The sequence below is a fragment of the Dermacentor variabilis genome, chromosome 4 (assembly GCF_050947875.1).
Source record: "Dermacentor variabilis isolate Ectoservices chromosome 4, ASM5094787v1, whole genome shotgun sequence".
Classification (NCBI taxonomy): domain Eukaryota; kingdom Metazoa; phylum Arthropoda; class Arachnida; order Ixodida; family Ixodidae; genus Dermacentor; species Dermacentor variabilis.
Genome location: NC_134571.1, coordinates 232,752,372 through 232,762,302, shown reverse-complemented (window position 1 = coordinate 232,762,302; position 9,931 = coordinate 232,752,372). Strand labels below are relative to the sequence as shown.

At 43.6% G+C, this 9,931-nt stretch overlaps 1 long non-coding RNA gene across 1 annotated transcript; it reads right to left on the bottom strand.

Annotated features, from left to right (window-relative positions):
• Positions 1-527: 527 nt before the first annotated feature.
• Positions 528-3,809, bottom strand: LOC142580192 (uncharacterized). The gene is made up of 2 exons (XR_012827626.1): positions 3,747-3,809; positions 528-697 (listed from the first exon to the last, which is right to left on the bottom strand). It is a non-coding gene; the product is annotated as an uncharacterized LOC142580192 (long non-coding RNA).
• Positions 3,810-9,931: the final 6,122 nt, after the last annotated feature.

The following is a 9,931-nucleotide window of genomic DNA, read 5'->3' as shown; positions in this document are numbered from 1 at the left end:
TGAGTTACGTAGGAAAAAATATAGGCTGAAGGTGCTTTATCAAATAATGCAGGATCAACTTTAGATTGATAAGCTCAAATATCTACATGCTCCAGGCAAAAGATACCCGCAAACTAACCACGACTACGTCATAAAGCCGGACTGTACCAACAGTGATACATATCGATACTCATTTTTCCTGGATGCGATAGAAATGTGGAACCAATTGCCAAACGCTATTGTTAGCCTAAAAGATGTCACCGACTTTGAAGATGCTGCTGAAGCATATTTATGGGAGTTTTCGAATTAGTTTTGAAGTGCCAAGTGATATGTGCAACTTGATATTCATTGTATGTATTTTGACAAATGTCAGAAGTGTGCTGAACAGCATTCAAGTGAACATCTTATTCAGTGTGAATTGATAAGTGTTAAGCAACTTTACGTACATTGACATTGTCCATATTTGATTTATGTAATTGTATTGTCCTCTCTGTTATTACCCTCTATGAGGGTTGACAGTATTAATAAATAAATAAATAGACAACGAGGAATGTGGGTAAGAACACTTTATTTTCAGCACACATGTTTTTTTAATGAACGGCTGTTATACTGCTAAAATATGCACATTTAATAAAAGTACACTGCTCTGCTTCATCACTCCATGCTAAGTGCAAGTATCCTGTACCAGGAAGTCAAACCAAGACGTGGGATGTTCAGTCTGTGAAAATAAAAACGAGTTTGAAACATTAACGTGCAAAAACTAAAGCACACTCAAGAAAATAAACACAGCACAGGAACATATCCAATGAATCAGAATTACCTTTGAGAGCAAACATATAGTTTCTATGCCACAGTGAAAAAACCTTATTCCTCCGGCTTTTTTTGTGCGTGAGAAAATATGAAAGTGCATGCGTTCTCCCCATATTGTGTATCTGTCATCTTTTCACACACAACAAAGATGTTGTCTCAATGTGCCCAACTGTCTTTGCATATCCATTTCTCTGCTCTCATACCATGATACCTACAGTTAAAGGCTGTAGCAATGCTTAGCTTGAATGAACCAACACAAGCTACATGCACTGTGCTGTTGAACATGGCATTGTAAGTTAAGATTCATGCACAGCACATTCATGTGCTATAAACATTTGATTGTTATTGTAGGCGAGATAAATAAAAAGAAGGTATGTAAATAAGAATGTTCCCTAATAAGCTGTGCAGAAGTGCTCTCCCGTTTGGACAGACGCCGAGCACAGCTGCAGTGAACAAGAAGCCAACTTATACAGCATTTAAAATCTAGGTTCTAAATGTGCTGCAGATTTTTCTGAATTCATGGTCGAAAATCTAGGTGTTAAAGGTGACAAACATTTAAACAGGTCTCTATTTGGACTGGTAATGCTATGTGTCACCTAGTTTGATAAAATATGCCATATCACTGGTCTCCCAAGCTAAGGCTGCTGTCCAGTTGAAAGTGCAAATTACTCAATTATGTCTAGGGCACGTTTGAGCAAAGGGCAGCCAAGATTACTGTGCCATTGAGGTCTATTTCCTGAAATCTGATTTCTTCTCAGAAAGCTACCTCTCTAAAAAAAAAAACCTTCCCAACAACATAAACCTTTCTTGAGAAAAGCCATCACACTGGTCCTTGAACAGTAATTACACAGTGGCTCCTTGTGATGTAATGTTATGTACGTCAGCACCTTACAAAGTACAGGAAAATTTAATAATGGCAGCGTGACAGGTATACAAAAAAGTAAAGGGATAAAACATAACACAGGCTGCCATCAGTGTTCATATCTCTACTTTAATGTGGATGTTTTTAGCAGTGAATACATGTTCTCATTAAACTGAGTCATAATATTACAAAAGCGAAGGGCAAGGGTCTTTACATTCTAAACTGACAAATGTGCTTTATTACGATCCACCGCAATACAGGAGGCGTTTTGCAGTGAACGGTCACGTAAGGTTTTGGCTAACTACGGCGGGCGTGTCCTGCAGCGAGGCCTCTTGTGTATTGCGGTAAAGCGTATTATTGTGACAAGAGCTAACCTGGCATGTATGGCTTTAGCCAACAAAAGTTCTCAAGACATCATGCATCCTGCTGCGAAAATCTGCTTTGTTGAGAGTAGAACATTAGGTTCGTCGCTGACAGAAACCATACATTCGAGATTCACGTAAATCTTTCCCAATATCGGTATGCTTCACCGCAACACACAAAGATGTTGCGGTGATAACGGTGGTCGAACAGGCTGGTGCAAATGTTTCGACAGGGGAGCGTGCCTTCATCAGGGCAACTGCTTTCCTTGGCAGTTTTCATATACGTGAGCCCCCCCCCCCCCCCCTCCACTTCCAACAGGGGAGATTTAGCTGGACCTTTGCCAAGAAACGTACCGGCAAGCGTTTGGTAGTGGCTGGTAGAGATGCAGGAGTCTAAAAAGCGTTGCGAAATTCGGTTCCGTAAGGTTAGCTTCACCGCAATACAAATATGTTAAGCAGTTAGACATACATGTTTTGCGGTGAATCATAGCAAGGGTACCTGGCCTTTGATGCAAAGCAGCTTCCCAAGAGGAACGCTAATCCAGTGGCTAGTTATGCAGTTCCCCGCATGCGAGTGAGTTCCCTGCGTTCGGCGGTTTCCCAGTGACATACAAAATGACATTGATTGACTGTGTTGTAAAAGGGCGACGGCACTATATGCTGATGCAAAAGCGTCGTTTCGCTTGCGAAAACTGCGCTCGGCTAAAGAGAACACCTTGACTCGCATATGACCAAAGCAGTTGAACAGGAAACTACGAAATTACGTAGCTATTATGGAAGAAATCAACAGTTAAGAAAAAAATGAGCGTGTAAGCATTAACTGGCTTACGAGGTCGACAAACCAATGGTTCAAAGCATCACAGCCACGTCCGAAATAGCGCTGAAGGCCGGCCAGTACACTTAGGCGCCTCGGCGCGCGTAATGTAATAGGAGACGGCAGGTCCACAAGTACATTATTAAGGAACACATATGTCGGCAAAAGCGGTCACTCTCCAGTTCTGACATGCTACACCGCGTAACACTAGTATACTGCGGCGAAGCTGACTTCAGGACGCCGATTTCTTCAACTCATCTAGCGAGGCAGGTCCGTTTATCACGCTTGGCAACGTTTGACATTTTCTGCATTAATTTCGTTTGTTCTTTTTAATTTTATTATCACAGTGACCCTGTATCACGCAGTAGCAGAGCTAGTGCCGCGTCTTAGCTGCGTTAGGAAAGGTAAGCGTGTATGCAGCAGGCACGGCGGCATTGGCTCTTGTTTGGAAACTTCAAGAGACGCTCTTCCGCGGAGCGATGCCATTTGTATTATTAAAAGAATGCAGGTGATCATTAAATGAGCCGCAGCAAAGCTGTAAAAAAGCAGTAATAATAACGCTGTTCTAAGATCCTCTCGCTCGAGCGAGATGGTCTTAGAAAAAAAGCGCGATGTAACGCGATCTGACGGAACAGCTCGTCATGCCAGTGTTTTCTTACGTCCTCGTTCTTACGCGCACCCTCCCCTGAATCAGACTACTGAATGGTTCTGTGCACGCACTGACGATCCTGACGGAGGCAATACCACTCACATGAGCAGTTCCATATAACATGCCACGGCCCATTCCACATGCCGGCTGCAATTTGACGCGGCCATGAGGCAAAATATGCGCACAAGGTACCTAATGGTAACGCATCAAACAGCTCACAGCCCCAATCCTTTATTACACGCATATAGCGTGGAAAGATGAATTACTCACGCTCTAAGTAGGCACGGAATACGAACCGCTTCGCAGCGCAGCCGGCTCCGTAAGACAGACGCCATGGAAATGAGCGAATGTGACATCATGGGTTATAGCGGACGTGACGTCATAGGTGAACGTAGACATTTCGGGCACCTTTCGTCTGCTGTGCCCCGGGCACAGCAGACACGGCCAGAGGGAAATCTGGCGCTGCTGCGCTGGGGTATGCATGAGAATGCATACTGACTTCGGATTGGCATCGTTCTCGTAGAGACAGGACACCTTGAAGACGAGCTTGGCAAGTACCGTTCCGTCTGTCACAATGACTCACTTTCTACTGAAACAGCACGTGAAAAGCTGTTTTAGCTTTATTATTACGCGAAAACATGTTTTATTTAACTATGAGAACTTGTTATTGTGTGTACGACTACATGTTACGTAAAAAGTATCAGCGGGCCGCTAAAGGTGGAGGACAGACGACAAGGTTCGCGCTCGCTTTGAAACAGTTGGTCGTCTGTTCTTGCTTTTCTTCGCTTGGTCATGCATTGTGGGTGAGTAAACATGTAATATGCGTGAATGGAAACATTTTATGAAGATTTCACTTTGAGAACGCGTTATTTGCGTAGCCATATCCACGTTTTAGACGAAGCCTCTTACAACACGAGCCTCGCAGGCGTGCGTCTATTTGTCGTACAAAAATCCCTCACGTGACCTGATCCTAGGTGCATAGGGACAGCATCGTTTAGGGATTTTTGAGAAGGCGCGATGCTGGCGCCGAGCGACGCCGTGGCGTGTTCGTCCTCGGCGTGATCGTTCTCTGGACCCCGCGTTGTTCAACATTGCTCATGTGATTGTACGTGCGTTGCTTGTGTGTTGGTTGTAGGTTCTGCGTTACTTGGCGGAAAGCCGCGAGTAGTGGTGGTGTGGCAGTGCGGCTTTCGCCTCGGTGAGCTCTGGCAGTAGAGAATCTGCGTTGTGTGACCCGTGCTTGCTTGACAATTGAAATGTCGAAGTGGCCTAGCGCCTCGGCAGCGAAGTTCTGCGAACCGCGATGTGGCGTCGCCGTGTCCGACTTTGCTTAACGGACATCGAGGGATGTGCTGCTCGCTACAAGTCATGTAAATGCGACTGCGTCGACCGCCCACTGTTCAGTGCTGAATGTGTGTTAGGTGTGCTGTGCTTGAAACGAGTGGTTCAGCCGTGCAGCGGGGGGTGGTGGAGGAGCAGAGTGGCTCCATTTGCACGTTCACAGATATGTGCTCCCGTTTTGGTCTCATTAGCGGCTGTCGCGGGATTGTGGTGTGCTCCTTGCCTAGTATGAAGTTTACGATGCTAACACACAGCATGTTCACGTTTTTCCGTGCTATATGTCATTTGCATGACGACCGAGTTGAAAACAAGGCATATGTATCTGTTGTTTTCGTTTGTGTGTTGTAAATTACTACCTGTTGTGGAAGTTCTGGAACTCTTATTACGCAAGAAGTACGAACGTAAACATATAAACATATTTCTGTGTGTGTGAAATTATGAATTACCCAGAATAGCCTTTACGACTGATAAGTGGGTTACACAGCCTGTGTGAATCAGCTACCTTTTGTTGCGACGCTCTTCCATGTGGTAGACTGATGCATGGTGCGCGTTTATTTCTGTACTGTTGTAAAAAGCATTTGTTTATTCACTCAATACAAATGTACTGCTTCTTCGCCGCAGTGCATTTTAGTTACGCGGTAAAGGATACTAAAAGTGGGAGGGGGCCGCTATCACCCAGCATAGTATGTCCACTCAGGCGACCTGAGATGCGGCGGTTGCGCGAGTGTATAATCATAGGGTATAATTAAAGAACTCTTTTTATGTCCAGTGACAGTGGCCCCTTTCCACTTTTAGTATGCTTCAACGCAGTACATTGCTTAGGCTTCACCGCAGAACATAGGTGTATTGCAAAAAAGTTAATCTTAAAAAGCTCAATTATGCAACGTTTCTTTCGTAGCTTGCTACACCGCAATACAGAGGTGGAAATAAGCATTGTGCAGTAAAGCATACTAATAGTGGAAAGGGCACATAGGTTTGCTCATTATTTTCAATTGTGATATAATTTGCAAGTGCATCTGTGCTCTTGGTAAGCTTAATTGACAATTCTTTGTACATTACAAATTCATATTGCAGGGAAGCTTACTAAGGCACATTCGTCATTTTGTAACGCAGTATTCACCTTCAATGCAGGAGCACAATGCGGATTCATACCTATGCCTCTGGCTGGACTGCACATGCTCTTTGAGAATTGATTCGTTTTTCATAAGTGCACTGGTACTTTACTCTAAGCTGGAGGGCTGAAGTTTATACGGAAGCACAATTTTTATTAAGGGGACAAGATGTTGCCAAGATGGTTGCAGCACAGCTTTTTTTTCTTCCAGGCACCTTTTCTATTAGAAGCTTCCATTGCAGTGTTTCGAGCCTCTTTGAGCCAGCATATAGTGTATATAAAAATCGGACACCGATTGGGAACATCACCTATGCTCTCTGCAATAAGCTGTGCACAGAATAAGTTCATGCCTATATATAGAAAAAAATGTAGCATGACCAGACAAAATAAAAGGGGGTGGGCTGCAGCAATACTAGGTGTTAAGTGGTGCCTTATCCTTTCCCTTCAGTTTTCTGTTTTGTGCTTTCTATTATGGATCCTCCACAGTAACCACACGAGTGCTGAACTTGAGCTTGTTGGTTTCAGATCTGATGGTTGTTACTAACAGAACAGTGTGATACACGAACAAGGGCTTGGAGGCATCCGGTCACCTTGCTTGTCTCATGGTGTCGCTTTGTGAGCACCATGAGCCTCCAGACCAACTCGGAAGAAAGGTTTCTTGCACTCGCTTCTGAACTGTATTGCCACCAAACCAACAGTGCTCTCAATGACCACTTTTGGACAGTAGAATGCTTGCACCCAGCAAAGTCTAAGAAGGAAGCATTCAGGATGTGCCAAGTGGGCCTTTTGAAGCTGGCCGCATTGCTGAAGGGGCTTTGCCTATCCGCCCTCTTTATGGATGCACAAGGATGATTTCTTCTTTCAGAAAGATTGTTTCAGAGGTGTCACATGGCAACAGTGTTGGGTGTTTAGCAGCAGATAAGCTTGCCTTTGGCCACTGTCAATAATCTGTTTTTTCTCCAATGCCCCTGTGAAGTGCCTACTTTTTGGACACAACGTGCTCTCCATGCATGCATGCATTTTTAGCTTGTAAAGATGTCTATTACCCCTTGCCTCAAGCCGGTCCTTGCTGATGTCAACCAAGAAGGCAGTGGGGAGTATGGCGATGCATGCTTACAAAGCACTGCTGATACCAGTGAAACCAGATTAGTGGAGCTGCCGTTTTTTTTGTCCACTCCATCTTCATCAGTTACAATGAGCAGTTCTTTGTCCAAACAGAAGGCGTATGTAGTTGGTCATGCATAGCCTGCGCACTAAGATTTGTTGGCGTGTTACAAGAGACGTGCCTGAGAACCTTAGCAGTGTCTATACGCAAAAACCTTCAGATGTGTTGATGACTTCCTTCTCTTTATCACAGTTTGCCTGATGAAGCCAGCAACTTGGTCAATTAGATGTTCAACAGGCTTCCCACTAGTTTTCCCAGCGTCTCCTTTACCAGTGTGCTGCTCATAGATATCTGTTTTCTTGACCTTGCACTGCACTTCAACCATGGCCACACCTGCTGAACCTATGGTATGCAATCAGAAAAGTGCTATACATCACGTTGCTCCAAACTCATGACAAGCTAGAAGGCCTTGAGGAACACCTTCATTAATTTCCGTCCTCATCAACGGGCAGAAATTTGGCTATTCATTGGGCCCCACTGCAGGTGCAAGCCACTCTTCTGCCAGATGCGTGTTGTTCACAGGAACTGGAGCTATACAAATGCAGATACAAACAATGATGTTTGAAAGTAGTAGAGTTGAACAATATTCTGCACAAACAGTGCCACTTGCAGTGCTGGTAACTTATAGCTACAATTCATGGCTGCCCCACCATGCAAAGGCACTATTCTTGAATTAACTTCTATTTATGGTGGCCATATATTGCAAGTACATATCATCCACATTGTGTGCAATATGATTAAATGATGTCAACTTTGATAGCCATTCCTAATCTGAGATACAACAAAAGAACTAATATAGGCAACAAATTGTAATTCAAAAAGATAACCAGTGCACAGGATAAGTGGCAGACTTCCTTTTATTGAACAAAAGTCACATGTGTGTCACATGTCAACAGCAGTGGGTAGCAAGCTTGGGTGACAGAGGCAAAACTTAGCGAAATGCTACACTCATACTCAAATGTAAAACGGCCTACGACACAAAAAAACATTTTACTGAATGAAAGGGCAAGACTCCATCCAAGAACGCACTATGGCACCACATAATTGACATGGTGTAAAAGATGTTAACATGCCCTCTCCATAAAAAAAAAGAAACACTTAAAACATGCCTTAAAAGGCAATGTGCAGAGTCTGAAAGCAAGGAAAAACAACCCAAAAAAGGTTTCGCTAAGTCTTTCAATTTATTAAAATTGTCAAACTGTCTTGTCACTTCTTAATGAATCTGCACAGCGGAAAAGGATGAAAAGAAAGCCCAATAGCAGGGCCACAGAAAATGTCACCAAATAAATAAACCTTGCTTACCAAGGATACTGGTTTAGTTGTCTGACTCTGCAAAATAATTGTGTATGAGCTTTTCTTGTTTAGAACGATTTAGCAGATAGCGGAAAAAATGGACATGAGAGCACCAGGTGCATGCATAGTCGATGCACAAAGAGCCACTGTTTTCTTACTTTTTTTTCTCTACTACTATTCACGAATATGTAAGTGCCTTAATAGCACTGCTAAAATCCTACTGCAAAACACAAGATTGGGCAAGTTGTGGCATAACGAAAATTGGAGTTCCACTCGTACTGTGAAAGTGATGCAATAAATGGTGAAATATGCGCAGGAAGCTTGCTTCATTCGGTGTTTGTTGAAGTGAACACTTGCCAGTGCAAGTCAGTAATCTCCTTTAAAGAAGTAAAATAAGTGGGAGTTGTGCCTCCCAGTGTTGAAGTGGAAAGACTAGTTTTCTTCCTCCTCTTTCACATCCAGACTTGGTCTCTGGTCTCCAGAAAAACAACCCTTTAGCTTCTTACTGCTGAATTAATTTGGTTTTCTCAAAGCTATATTTGAGCTACCCATTGCTAGGTCTCGCGCTCTGCCCCATCAACCAGCCCCATCCAGCAAATCTGAGAAGCCAAGCACTAGAAGATTAATAAAGCAGATGCACCCAATCACTGTCATTACATGTAAGAAGAAAAATTAACATAGTACTGCCTTCACAAGTGGGGAAAGTGATGAGTAAGAATTTGAAGGCGTGGACGCCAGCTCTATATACAGCACGCAGACATTGAACAGGTGTTAGCCAATCATGGCACCTGTTGGCTAGATCGCACTCTCCAGGATCGGTATTCACCACGACTGTACCTTCAGCAGAGTGGCTGAAATGTAGAATTGTGGACTGCCAATCTTTTGATCATATGTTTGAATCCACACATCACAATGAGAACTTTATCTGCAATATTCTAGCAATAAATTTGGGAATTAGAGTCACAACACCAGTAGACATCAGAACCAGGGGAGTTGGCCCATAGCAGCTATTGGTGTAAAAAAGAAGACTGGCATAAGAAGAATTGAGATGTGCACGCTACATGCCTTTGTTCTGGTAGTGTTCCACTACTTTGGTGCTACAGTTAATGATCTCGAATGAGTTCAAGGAGCAAGAATTTAGTCCAGAAAAAAATATTACGCATAACAGCTGTATCTAGTTGTATCATTTGCCTATGCCGCTGTATATAACCCTGTCCACACTGCTAGGAAGGGAAGCGTAGCAGAGGGCGGCAGAAAGTTGGGTGGGCGGCTGAGGTTAAGAAATTTGCAGGGACAACATGGCCACAATTAGTACATGACCGGGGTAGTTGGAGAAGTATGGGAGAGGCCTTTGCGCTGCAGTGGGTGTAACCAGACTGATGATGATGATGCCCACACTTACCTAAAGCACATGAGTGGCATCCTAAACAAAATTGAGCTTTTGATATTGCTTTGGAGAAAATTAATCTGTTTCAGCCTAACAGTATGTATACATATTGCGCATACCTGCATTCGGTGTACCTTATCACCAACTGTTAAGTCACC